Source organism: Hyaena hyaena, unplaced genomic scaffold (genome assembly GCF_003009895.1).
Source record: "Hyaena hyaena isolate Hyena2069 unplaced genomic scaffold, ASM300989v1 scaffold_1134, whole genome shotgun sequence".
Classification (NCBI taxonomy): Eukaryota; Metazoa; Chordata; class Mammalia; order Carnivora; family Hyaenidae; genus Hyaena; species Hyaena hyaena.
Genome location: NW_024081765.1, coordinates 442,494 through 460,417, shown reverse-complemented (window position 1 = coordinate 460,417; position 17,924 = coordinate 442,494).

Below are 17,924 nucleotides of genomic sequence, written 5' to 3'. Positions count from 1 at the left end.
AAGAAAGAAAGAAAGAAAGAAAGAAAGAAAGAAAGAAAGAAAGAAAGAAAGAAAGAAAAGAAAGAAAGAAAGGGAGGGAGGGAGGAAAGGAAGAAAGAAGGGAAGGAAGAAAGGAAGAAAGAAGAAAGAAAGAAAAGAAGGAAAGAAGATAGAAAGATCACTGAGAGGAAAGAATGTTCTGACCATTTTGTGGAGTAGAAGCTAAAGGAAGGAGAAGCTGGCAGCAGGGAATTTGCTGAGAGAGATTTTGCAGGCATCTGGTCGAGAGATACAGTTGACTAGAACGAAAGCTGTGGTAGCAGATGTAGAGAAAAAAGTGAGATTCCTGACCAGCGACTCATGTCGTCGTGTTGCCTAAGAACTCATGGAAACAAAGATCACAGTAAACGAAGATGACCACTGAATCCCTGCCGATGTTGCCATTCCTCAGCTCCCCCTCTTTCCTCCTCCTCCAGTTTGGGTTTGAGCACAGCTGCTCACATTATACATATGAATACATATAATATCCGGGATATTATATATGCTGGATAATAACACCATACTTAACCTTTGTAAGATTTAGTAATTCTTGTGTAAAATGGTGAGAGAGTAATAGTAACCTATTTTGGAACATTAATTGTAAAGATTAAATGAAATACATTTAAAACGTATTAATATACTTAAAAGTCTCATGATTCCTCCAGGCATGCTAAGTTCTCAATGTATTTTGGCCATTATCACAATGTTGTTGTAATTATAAATTTAATCAGTGTGATTGCACTTGCTTTTCTCTCTCCCATTCTCTCCCATTTCTGGTTTCTAACTCCTTCCCCCTACCCTCTTTCTTCTCCCTCAGTTGTGATGTTTTTAAAAATGTTTCTTTTTTTGAGAGAGAGTCAGTGCACAGGGGAGGGCCAGGGAGAGAGGGAGACAGAGAATCCTGAGGAGGCTCCATGCTGTCAGCACAGAGCCTGACACGGGACTCCATCCCATGAACCCCGAGATCATGATCTGAGCGGACATCAAGAGCTAGATGCTTAACTCACTGAATCACCCAGGCAGCCCTGACTTTTTAAATCCTGGAATATCTACTGTTACCTGTTGAGGAAGAGATTTGCTGAGGCCAGTTTAGACTCATTTAAGTAAGACGACAGAATTAGGCTGAGCATGGTGGTGGTAACTAATTCTGAGAGGAGATGACTGTAGAATGGCTTAGGAATCCCTGAACTATTCCATTATTCCATTCTAGATAGCCAGAGTCAAAGAATACAGGTTCCAAGAATGTTGCAGCAGAAAGAGTCTTCAGCATGTATGAACTACTGTGATATTATATAAACTGCAATAATAGCCACACTTAGGCACAAGCTTTTAAATTCTTATAACCTGTGAAGAGCTGACTCTACATCCGGTATTCTCGAGAGGCTGTATGTGGAGGAGTCCACAGGGAAGGTTCTTCCTTAATTGGACCCTGGTCAAGAACTAAGTAATAAAAGTCACTGGGTGGGCAATCTGGGAAATTCACATATGGACTATAGCAGATGACATTATTGAATGAATGCTTATTTTTATGATATGGCAATGGCACTGTGGTTGAAGGAGAGAATGTTCTTCTTTTTAGGGCTAATGCACCGTGGTAACAATAACTTCCTTTCAAAAATTGTTTTAACATTTATTTTTTGAGAGACAGAGTCATAATGCAAGCAGGAGAGGGGCAGAGAGAGGGAGAGACGGAATCTGAAGCAGACTCCAGGCTCTGAGTTGTCAGCGCAGAGCCCAATGCGGGGTTGAACCTACAAACCATGGGATCATGACCTGAACTGAAGTTGGCCCCCTGACAATAACTTCCTTTCAGATGGCTTAGTAGAAACCATTTGAAATAAATGCACACACAGATATATGCATTCATACTTATATTTGTGGAGGGGGAGAAAGAAAATATGGCAAAATTGGTGAGTCTAGGTATAAGCTGTGTGTGCTATATTACTTTTTAAAAGAAAATAAATCCAAACTTAAAAATAAGGAAGCAGCAAGGAGAGTCAGTTTCTTAAAAAAAAAAAAAAATTAACACAATAAATGACTACTCTTATCCAAAGAAGGATGAGAAGCAGGCTCTAGAATCAGACAGACCTGAGCCCCAAATGCATGGTGGGGCCACGCTTTTATTAACAGGGCAACATTGGACAAATTAGAAAACCTAAGCCTCAGTTTTCCCATCTATAGAACGAGGTTAATGGCAGTAACAAGAATTCCTACTCTCTATTCGGCGGTCGCTGTTGTCATAGTGGAGTATGATAATGAAAGTGACATGCTTAGCACCAGGTCCTGGCACACGCCAGGAGCCCACGCAGAGCCCTCTCTCACCATTGTGACCCAGACCACGTGGGAGTAAAACCAGGAAAATGTCCTGGGTTCCATTCCATCTATTATCTGCCAGATTCCTCACAGCTGATCTGTCTGCAAGAAACTGTGACATCAGTAAAACGCTGGACCACATTCTTTTGTGGGCCACAGAAGGACAAACAAAAAGCCCTTTTCTGTAGAGTGAGTAGCATAAGGGTGGCATTCCCCCTCGCTGTCCTCTCTAAAGCCAGCAATAAACAAATCATAAAAAACGTGCTTGGAAATTTCAGCTCCACAGTAATCGCTGAAACAAAGGCAGAAAATTGCAGCTTTCTGTGTAATAACTAAGCCTCTCGTTATGTGCTGCTGTATTAAATATAAAACATTTTCATTTCCTTTGTATAGGAAATTCAATAGGACCTGAAAAGGGGGTCAACCAAGTACTGTGACTCCCACAATAAAATGTGAGTGGTGCTAATATTCCTTTTCCAACTCTCGAGTGACTGCAAATAACCAAACAGATAAAATGTAGCTTTCATAAAACTCAGAGGTTTGGTGGAGAATTAGCATGAGACTTGTACTTGCTACTTGCTAACGGAAGGTTGGCCAAGAGCTCAGATTTATGCCATGAAATTTAAATGGTTTTCTCCTGAGGTTTTCTTGACAATATCATTGTATGCGGCTGAGTTAGTTTATTGGCACGTTTGTACCGGGGATTGTTTTTGGAGGAGTGGGGGGTGAGAGGGTAGGGGTGACGGCAACCTATTTCTTTAAGAAACCCAGCACTTACGGGGCTCCGGGGAATTTTAAAGCAGGGAATTTGGAAGAGTAACACATGCAAGAGTCTCCAAATGGTGAGGCAGAATCAACAACATTTACAAAATTACATTGGGGGAAAAAAATAACATGGTAAGATCGCAGTTCTTTTGTTGGGGTGTTTATAACATAACACATGGCTTCATCTCACCAGGCTTCTGAAATTAGAATGATATTGCTAGAAGATTTTGTATGGATCGGGCTCTGAATTTGCATGCAAGTTTGCAGGGAATTTTGTGCAAAGACGAAAACCCTCAGTCTGAATTCAGACCCAGGTATTTTAGCAGCCTTGCAAAAAGGTTATTCACTGCGCGCCCGATACAATGTCGCTAACTAATTTAGAACCAGGAGGTCACAGATTAAAGTTAAAGAGGAAGGTTAGGCCTATGAGCAATCCAAGCAGAATTTAATTACAAAAAGGGTAGCTGAATAATGGCACACATAGCTAAAGGCAGCCATAGATGCAGGAATTGTAAATCAGTTCAAGGGAGCTCAGAGAAAAAGGAAATAAAAAAAAAAGAAAAGAAAACAAATCAACTCTCTTAAAAATATCCTAAGGTTAACTGAGCAAGCCTCAGTGGATCAGAGTCAGGCTTTATCCTTTCAACGTACTCGTGCTTTGAAGAAGACACCTAAACAGCAGTTCATTGATTTCCGCAAAGGCCGAAGACCTGTGTCATCCACCCAATTGAATTCTTTTGTGCTGTACATGTGCTTCCCCTATATGGTCTGTCCCCTTACAATTTTATCTCCCCGTGTATACATTTCTTCCACCCTGAGTAGTACACAATTATTCCATTCTTGCCAACACGAGTCCCATAATCACCTCGGGAACTGACATTTCATTCATGCCCTTGCAATCCACGAGGGGAATTAAAGGTCCATGTCCTCTGTGTCTTTACGGTTTTATTCCTTCCGTGCATTTTGAGGGTAGTAGCTAAATATCACCGCAGCAAAGAATCCGTCTCAAGCTGGAACGTGACACCCAAATTGCACATCTAATAATAATTATGCTGGGGTTTTTTTTTAAGTGACTGTATTTCTGGACAAGGAAATAAAATGAAGCAAGGCCAACGTTAAAATGCCGAAATAGCAGAGGATGTCTGTGAAGTGGAGCTTACAATGGAACTGCCAGAAAGCTCGAGCTAACATTAGAAGCATGTGAGAGTTGGCAACCCAGGCTCACGTAGAGCGAAAGAAACAGTGTTTTTGTATATTACAGTTCCTGTTGGTTCTGATCCCTTGAATGTTGCTGGGGGTATTACACTCCCAATTCCAAACAAATTTCAGCTAAACCTCAAAATATTTTCAACTATAAGAAACCAAACACGATTCCCACGAAGCATAATAAATCAGCTCAAATTTCAGTAAAGCTGCAAGAATCTCCTTAGAACACTGAGGTGTTAAAGTTCCCAGGAAAGCACCAGCCATTCTCAGGTCTAATGCGTAATGTTTTGGTTTCGGCTTTAGGGGGGTTTTCTATTTTTAAGCCATTTCACTCCTACTCCCCATGCACCTCACAACTGAGCGTCCACTGCTTTTGAATCACGCTGCTTATTTTTGAAAAGAAAAAAAAAAAACCCAATTGACATTTATTGGGCAGGTGGTAGCCAGGCGTCTTCTCTGTAGGGAAAGAAAATGATTTTAGGTGTTTTCCCCACTCTCCTGCCTTTCGGACTAAGTGAATTTCAGCACCTGATCCAAATCACAAAGGTCATCCATTAGCAGAAAGCAGAAACTAATCTGGCTTTCCCTGGCACCTCTTATACTGCGCGATTGTCTAATAGTTTGCATGGTGATAAGTTGGAGGCTTGGAGAAGAATGGTTCGCATGCAGGGTGCATATCAGAATGTCACCACGTTCTTAGGGCCAACCTGTAACACAGCTTCAGACAGAAGGATCTAGTGTGGGAGGGTGGTGGTTAGTTTATTGACTGGTATGCTTTACAATGAATTGTCTTTTTTACTGGATCTCAAATACCTATTCTGCTCTTCATTAATAATCTTAAAACAGCAGCTACACAAGTAGATTTATGGTGGATTTCCCCCCTTTTGTCATACTGTCTTCTCTGTCATTAGTTCAACAACTTATCACTTCGAAACGGTAGACCTAGAAAAGACGTTTGACAGTTTCAAACCAGTATTTGATTGGCATCATGGTTACGATGACGTCTTAGCTGTAGATGGAATGTGTGGGGTGGATTCACCCTCTGCCTCCCAATGGCTTCTTTCATAGAAAACGAGAGGACAGATTAAGAAAACCCAGAAGAATAAATAAAGGTGAGAAATCTGCTGATGCAGCGCTACGTGAAGAATCGCATTACTTATTTTTAGATTTATGCTTAGAAGACAAAGAAATCTATATGAGCCCCTGTCTGCCTGTATCTTTCCTCCAAGCTCTTTTTAAAAATTATATGCATGTATGTATGTGTGTGTGTATGTGTGTGTGTGTGTGTGTGTGTGTGTATTGAATGCAACCACTTTGACATTATTCCAGAGAAATACTTTTTTTATTCTTTCCTATTGATTTAGAAATTCTTCCTTTCTTTACCCTTGTCAAAACTTTTCACTTATGACCCAAGAGCTAGGGACCCAAAAATCAGTACTGTCCTGTTTTGAGTGTCATTGTGTGGTGATCCTCCGTGGCCCCCAAACACTTTTGTCGATATTTATTGATGGGATCCACAGGCACTCTGAGTGATCCCACTCTGGAGAAGCACCAACCAATGGCAAGGTGAAGGGAAGGAGGTGCTCCTGCTGTAGGCCAGAGCCAGCGAAGCCAAGTCGGGGTGCTCAGGGGTCATTGACAAAACGTCAAACATTTCAAATTTCTGACTAGCTCTCTGACTAATGCCATGCTAAGTAGAAACATGGCCGTTTCCTCCAAGGAACCAACAGACACACAGACACACAGAAATAAATACAGTGTCTGTGTTTTGTTTCTTTCTCCCTCTTCCATTTGCTTGCTCTCTTGCTTTCTCTGTCTTACATGTGCCCGCACACGCACACACACACACACACACACACACACACACACACACACACACAAATAGTCTACAGGGAAATTAAGCGGTGCCAACGAAACAGTGTACGGAGAAAGTTCTTGGATAAATTAACAACGCAATTACATTACATGACATGCCACAAGATGGATGAGGAAAACTTGGCTGGTATTATGTTCTGTTTTCAAATTGCAATTTATTTGAGGGTTTTAATGGATGCCTTATTAAAACATCTCGGCCCTGGTCAGGTTTCAGCATATGTCACGGTGGCCTGTGATTGATGACACCCTCTGCTGCTTCTCTTGCACATTTGCAGGGAATTTAAGCAAAGAGGGAATGAGCTGAGTCCCAGCTTTGTATTGATCGTGTGGAGGTGCGCTGCCTGGGAGCACAGTCTAATAACATTCTCTTAGCTGAACTGCTTCACATGAAGGCATTTATTACAAGAACTAAAATGTTATATTGCTCAGAATAAAAGAATATTGTACAAACAAAAGAGTTAGCAGTGAGTGGGGGAGACAGGGAGGCGATGGCATGCCATGGAGCCGTGCCTTGTTATCTCTCAGAAGCCACATTTCCAAGTGTTGGTGGAAAACAATGAAGAAACCTATGGTTTCAAGAAGGTGAAAGGAAGGAAGGGAAAATGCCGTGGGCTTTGTGTTTGCTTATTTCAACCAGTTACACATGCAGATCAGCAGAGTTTCAGGAGAAAGAGAATGAATACCAGGCGAGGACTGACAAGGGAGCCGTCTTCAAGTCATTTGAAAAATAACTAGATACCCAAAGAGATCAGAGCACATCATTTGTAAGGCCATCTGAAACCTTTCTCATTTTATAGAAGCTGTGGTTAATATTTAGGACAAGCTTCCACCTAAAAAGCAAGAGCTATTTGTACCTAAGGATTAACTGTACTCCCAACCACACTGTAGAAATTTGATTTCTGGCATGTTTTATTTTTTAAAAAAGGGGCCCACTTGCAGTTTCAATACTTGATGTTTTATAAACCCTTATGAGAATTGTGGAAGAAATTTATATTTAATGTTTAATCAAAAAAGCATGATTCAATTGGATAGGTTATATGCATAGGTATGTCTAGTCATAGAAAAAAGACTAGAAGGATATAATAGCTATTAGACAAATGATAGCAATTTTATTCTTTGTGCTGTTCTGTAGCATCTTAATTTTCTGCAATAAACACATATTACTTTTTAAATCAAGAGGATAAAAAAGCATTTTAAAGATATTTGTAATATCTTGATTTGTAATAATTTGTGAAATAGTTTTATAATCTCAAAAAAGTATTCATTTTGCAGTAATATAGGAGACTATTTCTTAGTAAACATTTTCTGCATTGAAAATGTAAATAAATAGTAACAAGAGAATGAAAATATCCCTATGCAATACAGAAAAAAAGTTTAAAAAAGAAGGAAAGCTGAAAACAATACGAAGGAAAGAAGAAAGAAGAAAGGAAAGAATGTTGCAATTCCAAACTCTGATAACATTAGGGTTTGTTGATCTTGGTCCAAAGGATTTTTTTTTTTTTTTTTTTTTGCTTGACCTGCTGATTGCTATTATTTGAACTGCCACGTTTATTATTTTGTTAGCCTTTGAGGGCCTATAAAAATCTCACCTAATTATATTGGAATCACCTAGCATCACAGCCGAAGCCAAAGAAGGTGAGAAAATGCCCAAAAGCTTTTCCTTGAAATGGAAGGAAAGAATAGTTAAAGAATGAGCAAACAGCAGGAACCAAGAACACTCAGGAAAGCCAGCTTTATGAGTCTCCCAAGAAATGGATACAGAAAACATTTTTTAAATGTTGACAGAAACTGTTAAGTTGTAAAAATGGATTTTTTAGCATTGTCAGTTGAATGCACCTTCTAATGTGTGAAATACCAAATTTACAGTCTTTGACTGGATTGTGATAGCTTTGGAGGAGTGGTGCTGGGGAAAAAAAGGGACATGTTCCTTACCCTCCAAGGCCTCTTTTTCTCTTGGATTGTAGATTTCATGTCCCTCTTCTAGGTCTTCTTATGACCCCTCATCTTTTGTGACTGAATGACTATCTGTTGATTAAAAGGGAACAACTTCTTTCCCCCTTTTACTATCGAAGTGCTTATATAGTATCAGAAATTCTAGGTTATTTTGTTCTAAAATTCTCCAGTTTTAAGGAATTCCTTCATTGAATTTCAAGTCAATTACTATTTATTGAGCATTGTCTATAAGGCAGTGAACATAACAGGTGCTCCTTCATTATGATGATAGCCAGCTTAAAGAGCCAGTTTCTTCTCACTACAAATGCATCCAACCCCACATGTCACAATTTAGTCACTCATCAACTCCAGCTTAGAACTGCAGAATGAATGCAATAAAATCACAAGGAGGTACGGTCTTTGTCAAAGTGATGAAAACAAACACGTATCAATAATTATGCGGTTGAGCTTGTGAGAAGAGCTATGGATGAAAAAAAAAAAACCACTAATGTGATCTTCCAGGATAACTCACGTATTGTGTATGGCTTGTGTATGAAGTTTCCAATAGCATAAAGCAGATGATGAGCTCAGGGCAGTTGCAAAAGAGCTGCTCGCAGAAAATGTTACAACATTGGGAGGCACTTGGGAAGGTACAATTTGCAGGAGCAGAATCTCAAGGAAAGGTGGGACACAAAAGATAGAATGGTGGAACAATGGGGAAATAGACAAGAAAGTACAAGAGAACACAGGAAAAAAAAAAAAAGAATGCTAGGAACACCTTAAATGACAATGTTACATGTCAATTCTATCTTGAAGTTGGTGGGGATGGGGGATTGGAGGGTAGAGCAGTGGGTCCCGAAGTCTCTAAATATCATAGCTGTTCTTTGAGTAACTTCCATGCTGAGGTCCACACAGCATAATACAATCAGTAAATAAGAAAAGGTACCTGGGATGCCTACCTAGAGGAGGCTAAGTTAATATCACTGTCTGACTTATAACAGTTCTATCAACTGTTACCTGTTAAGGAATATTTGATCACCAAAACTAATTAATATACCTATATATCACTCATAATTTAACTTCTAAGTGAATCTGTATAAGTGTGTGGTTTTCTTTTAGTCTCAAGTAATCCCTTTGCATTTCCAAGTCCCAATTTAAGAACCTGTTTTATTGGGGTGACTGAGTGGCTCAGTCACTAAGCAACCGACTCTTGATTTCAGCTCAGGTCATGATCTCATGGTTTGTGAGTTTGAGCCCCGTGTGGACTGTGCACTGACAGTGCAGATCTTGCTTGAGATCCTGTCTCCCTCTCTTTCTGCCTCTCTCTCTCTCTCTCTTCCCCTTTCAAAAATAAACTGAAAAAAAAATCTCTAAAAATAAAAGGATACAGTTTGAAAAAAGAAGAACCTATATTATTTAAGATTCTTGACTGAACTAGCAACCAACTTTGGCTACGTTAGCAAAAGGCAATTTCTTGGAAAATCATCAATAAGCTGAGAGAGTCGGTGAGAATTTAAATAGCTAGGAATGGGGACAGGCAGATCAGCTGAGGACTGACTGGTCCTGGATGGCCTACCTCCCATGTGTGATGATTAATTTTGCAAGAAGCCACTAGTTCAGGGTCTCTCTTCATCCATCATAGCCTACACTTTTTCACATTGTAGATGGGTGCCCAAAGCAGCAAGCCAAAGAGGGTAGCCTAATGTGCAAGCACTTTTCCAGGCATTGTTGCATTTTGTTTATGCCCTGTTGAACAAAACCAATCATATGGTCAAGCCCAGAGTCCACGTGAAGTGGGGACACACCTACATGCATATAGGAAGGTGTAATTCATTGGGGGCCCTTACTGTAACTGTTGACACACTCAGCGTCTGGCTTGCATAATAGAAGAGGAGTGCCTGAACTCTTCTTCCAGCAAAGCTAAGTCACAATGAATTAATGGAATAAAAGGGAATAAGGGTGACATTAAGAAGAATAATGGACAATGGGTGGCAAAAATACATGATAAATGGTCACCATGGAACCCTAATTAGATTTTTGAAATGGAACTGAATCCACATAGACACGGTTTCATTCCTCTGAAAATCCTGGGCTGTGGACAGGTATCATCCATAAGGAATTCATGACTTCCCTAAACAACCAGTTCCCCATTACAATGCATGTGAACTTTCCAAACTAGCCAAGAAAACTATGAATTATAATCTTGGTCTATTTTTTTTGAACAGCCATAATAAATATTCCTCAACTGATTTAGGTTACATCTGTTCACATTTCAATTCTTGTGTCTAAATGAAAAATAATAGAAGCCAAATATGAAATGTATATTTTAAAAGAATCTCACTGCTCTAGAAACTTGTTATCTTATATGTCACACACTGTTTCTTTCCATTTGATTGGTAAATAACAGTTACTGTACATAACCATGCTACTAAGAGTATATTGAGAAATGAAAATAAGTAGATATTTTCTGTCATTTTAGTGCACAAATATAACCTCTTAGCCTGCAGTATCCAAAGGTTAAGTCTCAAAACTGAGTCCATTAACCTTTCTAAATGGTTGTGATATTAAAAACTGACTCTTAATAGCTATGGGTCATCATCTAATGCAATAACCATCAGCAATAAAGAATTATGGATTAAGAACATTATCTATCTATAAAATGGTCATTTATGACACTTGTGCACCGACCAGCTCTAAAATGTACAGATAACCATGGCCAAGAGTTCAGACCTAATAATATACATTATGCTTTTATTAGTATAGTTATGATATTAGTGAGTTTTAAGAGAAAATCATTACATTTATAAAAGATTCAGCGTGTTTACTTCAAACATGAAACTAACAAAGAAAACCTTCCAAGTTCTCTTTCATCGAGCTATAACTCAGCCAGGTGAGACTAATGGACTCAGAAGGTCAAATAAAAAAGAAAATAAACAGGTTTTTAAATTGTCTGGTTGTCTGTGCCACAGACCAAATTCAAACTCATCTACGTCACTGATGAACAGCCACTCTACAAGAGCTTCTCTGTCTTCTACCAAATAGAAAAGTATTTGGATTGAGCTTTTTTTTGTTGTTGTTTTTATCATCACTTAGAAAATTCAATATACACTTATAGTTACTATGTACCATCAGCAAGGATGTGCTAGGTCTGAATCCCATAGATATGAATAAAAGAAACTTCGATTTTCTAATAGAGACTTATCCTCAGTCAATATTCCTAAGGACCTCAGTTAATTTTCTTAAGGAATTGGCACAAAAGACTCTTCTAAAGAAATAGAACCATAAAAATAACCAAAATTAGTTATGGTTTCTAAACATATTTACTGTATTAACCTGTGTTTTGTCTTCAGCCTTGCAAAAGCAAGAAACAAATGTACTCAGGGATGAAATCACATTAAACCTTTTTCAGCAGAAATGGAGAAAGACAAAGATACAGGGAAAAAAGACAGAAACTTGGGGTGCTTTGCATCTTCCAATATTTTTAAAAAATTCTTTTATTGAAATGTGTGTTTTCTAATGTGTTATTTAAAATTTGTTTATTTGGATTTCCTCCTCTACATCTAGTTAATAATGTATATCCTCACTATCTAACTTGTTGGATACAGAATGGCCCATATAATTCCAAGTAACAATGAACTTTTTAAAAATGCCAGTGTTCAGAAACTTAAAATATAGATTCATTAATAGAAAAATCTAGCACAAATAGTGGACCCCTAAAATGTATTTTTTTTAAAATTTGTTAATGTTTTATTTATTTCTGAGAGAGAGAGAGAGCCAGTGTGAGAAGGGGAGGGTCAGAGTGACAGGGAGACACAGAATCTGAAGCAGGCAGTCAACACAGAGCCCGACGTGGGGCTTGAACCCACGAACTGTGAGATCATGACCTGAGCTGAATTCGGATGCTTAACCGACTGAGCCACCCAGGTGCCCCCCCCACCCAAAATATATTTAAAAACACATCTATGAGTGAAGTATAAATACACATTCTCCATCTCATGGGGCCATTTATAGGTCACCTTTAATAGCTTTAATTCATTTTAAAAGTTGCTTTTCTCGCTCTGCTTCTAGGAATCAAAGCTCTGATGCATTTAGAAAAAGAACCTGCTGAATAGAGGCAATAATGTCTTTGTCAGTGAGGATCCTTAGCTTCACGGTCTAATTCACCTGGGCCATTCACCTTCCTGCCAAAATCCTCCCTAATATCCATCGCCAACCGTCCATGATGCCCTGGGCTAGGGCGACTAACATCTGATCCACTACATACGTAATTGTAAGGCTCAAAAGCTTCATCAAGTAGAATTGCTAAAAAGAACTTCTTTTGTATTCCTCTGTCCCATACTCAACTCTCTACTGCTACCCAATCTCAGGTCAGACTATTTTAAGCCAATGCCAAAGAACTTGAGAAATTCTACTTGAATGAGTAAATCATATTAGTAAGTCACATGCTGTACTAAATTATTAGGTTAATAGAAAAATAATTTCCAAGACACAATGACTCTTTTAATCATCACAGAAGCATAACTTTGGGGTTTTGTTTCCTCTTACAGAAGCCTTATGTTTATTTGGCGTGCCAGACTATAAGCTCCTTGGAAGGAAGATTTATACCTTATTAACCTTTGCATCCAGCATGTCTAACATGGCAATCAGAGCTCCATACGTGATATTTGCAAATTGATAATAACAAGTATTGAGCATCCCATAGTTGAATGTTTAGTGTATTTTGACAGATTATCACTATATAAGCTCTTGAATTGTTTCCAATCATGTTCTCAATTGGGCCATCACGTACAAACAGAGCTGAGAGCAGCTTGCTTTCTTTTGGTAAATTTCCTCAGGATCTGTCCTGTAATGTGGCGAGTATGCCAGACTGCTTTCACCACAGGATGTTAAAACAACACAATAATCAACCAAACTATGTTAACCAGACTCCCCAAAAACATATATTCCATGAAAAAGAGTAGAAGCAATGAGATTTCACAATAAGTATAACATCGTTTAAAATTCTGTTGCCAGAAATTCTCATAGGTGCCTCATGTGTTATCTCTTCATACAAATATCCGGAATTTTTTTTCCATAGCTATATTCTTGTAACTTTCAGAATAACCCATTGGGGTTTCAGAAAAATACTTTTATTTTTTTTCTATGTCTGCTTCTTTAGCCTCTTCATCTCCTTTACCTTTCTTCTTATTCCTCTCTCCATGTCCCTCCACACTCTTGATTTTTGGATACTGCAAATGATAGCACAGTCAGGTTCCCATTTCTTCCAATGTCATTTCCTCAAATGCTGGGCATCCAACAAGTCTTATTCTTACCACTGTCAGCTAGACTATTAACCAGGTACTGATAGAGAGAGAAAAGGAATCTGTTTTAGAAGAGGTGTCCTCCTCAAGTCGTACATTAAGTCAATTGCTTTTTGAGTAACTATACAGGAGATTCTTCTAAATAGTCCCTTTAGAGGACTTTACTTATTCCAACAATACAGATGCTGCTAAAGCCCTAGAGCTTCTCCCCTGAAGTTGCCTTCAGGGCCTCTGGCACATTGTGTTGAGGAGACACTTGGATATATAAACTGGAGTACTTTTTATTTAAAAGTGGTTCAGAGAATGGGTGGGACGAACAGTAGCTTTGTTAAGATCTCGCCATAGGTCACTTTTTTTAAATACTCAGTATATTCTTAAATATTCTTAAAGTGAATCCTTCTTTCAAATAGAAATATGGTTGTGCTCAGATGATCTTGCAAGAGTTGCCTACTTATGGTGCAAGATAGGGTTTCCATATGCCTTAAGGAACTGATGACAATCAGATTCACCTAAAAAGGAAGCTGTCTCTACAGTCCTTTTATGGCTTGACGATCTTCTATGAAGGGGCAGGAAATAAAGGTCATGGGTCTTTTCCACTGGGAAGCCCCTCCCTAGGAACACTCAGTTATGGGAATGGCAACAGCTGACATGGGAACAGTGACAGAGGACATGAACCCCTCCCATCTACTATTTCCAGCTGGATCTCCTGAAAAAATGACATGTTAGAACATTACAGTTCACTGATGTTGGCAGAGCCCGTCTGATTTGTCCAGAACAGAAGCCCAGAAGTTCATGTGGTCTCATTCATCTTCCCGTTCTCTCCTATTTTTTCCTCTGGCCTTGTATTTCTCATTCCAGCACCAAACACAGTGCATGGAGGCATTTAGTAAACATTTGATAAGATGTAAGAAGGAATAGATGGTCAACCTTAGCGTACTGCCTGCTTGTCCCCTCCCGCAGATGTGCTACAGGGGGGACAGGAGTTAGGACACACCTTAGGATATTAGGTTGTCAGAGGATGTCAGATTGATGTTCCTACTCTCTTTTCTTCTCTTCAACCTAGTTTTCAACCACTAAAATTTGGGGAACTATTATTTGGACTTTAATATAAAGTTACCTACTTTCATACAGAAAATAATCTCTACATTCCATCCCCATTTTCCCAACTTTATTATTTTTTAAGACAGAGAGAAAGAGCGCACGTGCACTGAAGAGGGTCAGAGAGAAGGAGACACAGAATCCAAAGCAGGTTCCAGGCTCTGAGCTGTCAGCACAGAGCTCGATGTGGGGTGTGAGTCCCCCAACTGTGAGATCATGACCTGAGCCAAAGTTGGCCGCTTAACCAACTAAACCACCCCGGTGTCACTTCTCATCTTCTTTTAACAAATTAATATGTATATATGTCCATCTGGATACAATTTGATGTATCTTATATATTATATATAAATCAAAGATATCAGTATATCTATTCTATTTCTGGGAGTTAAAAAAAATAACTATTGCTCTCAGAACCCACCATATAACTTCCGAAGTAAGTTTTTCAGCTGAATATTTTGTGTGCTAAGCTTTCTTTTCATAAAGCCTTCTTTGCTCACATTGTCAGCATCTCCAAACAGCCAAACCAACTGTGCCAGTTACCAATTTACTACGTCTCAGCTCCAAAGCCACCCTTCATCCCCTGCTTGTGATCCTGGAACATTTCCCTCTTGCCAGCTGGGGTGAGGTTAGTCTTTGGTAGTAGACGGTGCTAGAGGGACACCGGAAGAGGAAGGAGATTCTTCTGACTCCTGCCTACTTGGTTTCCTCCCCCTTTGCAGCCCTGGGTTGGTCCAGTGGAGATGACTTCCTCTGTGGGTACACTGACGGCAGAAACTGGATTTATTTTGGGGCCACCCAGACTAGAGGCCTCTAGTAAATCATTATAAATCCATCTAATTGGAAGGAAGTGTTCCATTCCCTTTACCCAAGTGGTTGGTCTTAGGGTAGACATGCAACCAAGTTGTAAATGGCAATATATGGCATATGAGGGCAAAGAATCTAGAGGTACTTTATTTTTTATTGTTTGTTTATTCTTGAGAGAAAGACAGCGAGCGAGCACATGCAGGGGAGGACAACAAGAGGGAGACACAGATCTGAAGCAGGCTCCAGGCTTTGAGCGGGACTCGAACCCACAAACTGAGATCATGACTGGAGCCAAAGTTGGACACTTAACCAACTGAGCTACCCAGGTCCCCCTAGTAAAGATTTTCTTTAACAAAAATACAGGAGATACAAGCAGCTGTGCTCTCTGCCTCTGGTTTTGGTGCATAGAGATGTGACACTTGGAGCAGAATGGTCATCTGGAGACCCACAGGGGTAATAGCTGTCACGCTGAGGATGGCAGATAAAGAACAGAATCTGAATTTAGTGATGTGGTTGAGCTGCTGGACCACCCAACCCTGACATACCCTACCTTCAGACTTAACACACGTAATATTTTTTAATCCCCATACTATTTGGGGCTTAACAAAATTTTAAAGTCCTAGTTTTTAAAATTTATTTAGAGAGATGGACAGTGTGAATGGGGGTGGGGGGGGGAGGCGGAAGAGAAAGGGAGACCAAGAATTCCAAGCAGGCTCTGCAGCCTCAGCATGGGGGATCAGGAAGATGGGCTTGAACCTACAAACCTCTAAGATCACAACCTGAGCCGAAAGCAAGAGTCGGATGCTTAACTGAGCCCCTAAACACCCCATGTCTCATGTCCCATTTGTTTTTTAAAGTCTCATTTGTTTTCTGATTAATTGCAACCTAAAGCATCCTAACATTCCTCAAAATGAATTTAACACACACTCCCACTCCGTACCCATGAGCCCAGGAATCCGTTTTCACGTACTATAGAAGGCTGATCATCATCTGAGGCCCTTAAACCTCTAAGGCCGCTATGTAAGAGGCTCAAGGAATCATCTGAAAATCTTCACTCACTGCTACAACAGAGAGGATCTCCAGCAGTTTCAAGATATGGAAAGAAATTCTTCTGACTTCAGTTCTCTGCTTTCTGTTTCGGTCACTTAAATTTATTACAACATTGAAATTTGTTTTCTGTAGCTCATAAAAAGGAAAAATAGCAAAGTAGCTTCAAGAATGGGATCTGGAGTCAAAAGATCTTTATTCAAATCTTATCCCCTCTACCTTGTGCAAATTATAGGACACCTAACTAATAGGGCCACTGTTTCCCATCTGTGAATAGACCTAACAGAACTTCCTTTGTAAGGCTGTACATGGAACTTCGTTAACCCCGAACGCAGTCACTTTACCTTATATTCATGAAATCCTCAATTTTGCCTCTACAAGCCGACTGCCGATAGACTTCAGGAATGTTCAGGACAATCTGGATAGAGGATTAGAGGATTGGAAGGAATAATTCTGCATGGAAGTACTCTTACTTACCTGGAGTCTCATTAAGAATTGTGCGCAGAACTCCCGTCTTTTGAAAAAGACAGGAGAAATAAGCCCTCCATCCAGAAGAGGTGCTGATGGGGGGGGGGGGGGGCTCCTTCACCTTCCTCCTGAGAAGAACACTACTGCTGAGCCCTGCCAGGCTGAGATGAGCAGGCAAATGGGGTATTACCCAGAAGCTCCCCTTAAGTGTCTACGTTTAATGTGATCTCTGCAAGGATGGACAGAACATTCTCATACACTTTGAAGAGCAACAAGAAATACTGGAAGTGCTGCCTTTTCATTTTGTCTTACCCCCCCCCCCCTTTTTTTTTTTCCCAGGTCAGATAGTTGCAGCCTGACACTCTGACAGCAGAGTTATCGCAAGAAACTTAAAAGAGGACCTCTTCTCTCAAAATAAGCCTAAGGACCTCATATAGTGGCAGAGCTTACAAAAAATTAAGTAAATAAATAATGGATGAACACTAACACCACTGTGCATTCAATACATCATTTAAGTCTTGGAACATTTGCAAGTGTTTATTTGCAAATATGTGCTTCTGGGCGTTCACATATCCAAATTCCAATGCTGCATAATTTAAATTCTAAGCATTATATAGATAATGCAAAGTTTACACAAGAGATACCAAAAAAATCCATCTTTATGGCACCGACACTACATAAAGCACTCTTTTCTGGTAATCATGTAAAAACCTTAAATTTTTGAATTGTTTCCTTTAAAAATAATTGCCAGGGCTAGCACCGGGAATGGTCTGACAAGGCAATAAAGCTTTGTGACTTTACAGCCCTGTGTTTCCTTTCAACAGTTACACCGTGACATTTGGGGACCATTAGGCACACTTAATCTGATAGATTCGCTGCCCTCTGTCCACCCACTCCCACTCCAGACCCACCGACAGTAAGATCAACAAAAAACCTTTCAGAACATTAGGACAAGTTTTGAACAAAGTTCCATTGTTTCAGAGTCCTTATCTCATTTCTTTTAAGGATTCCATAGCGCATTCCTGGAAGAGGCGATGGAAGGAATCATATTTAAGGGTTAATTCCAGAGGTAGGAGACAATCATGAGGGGGGTTGGGG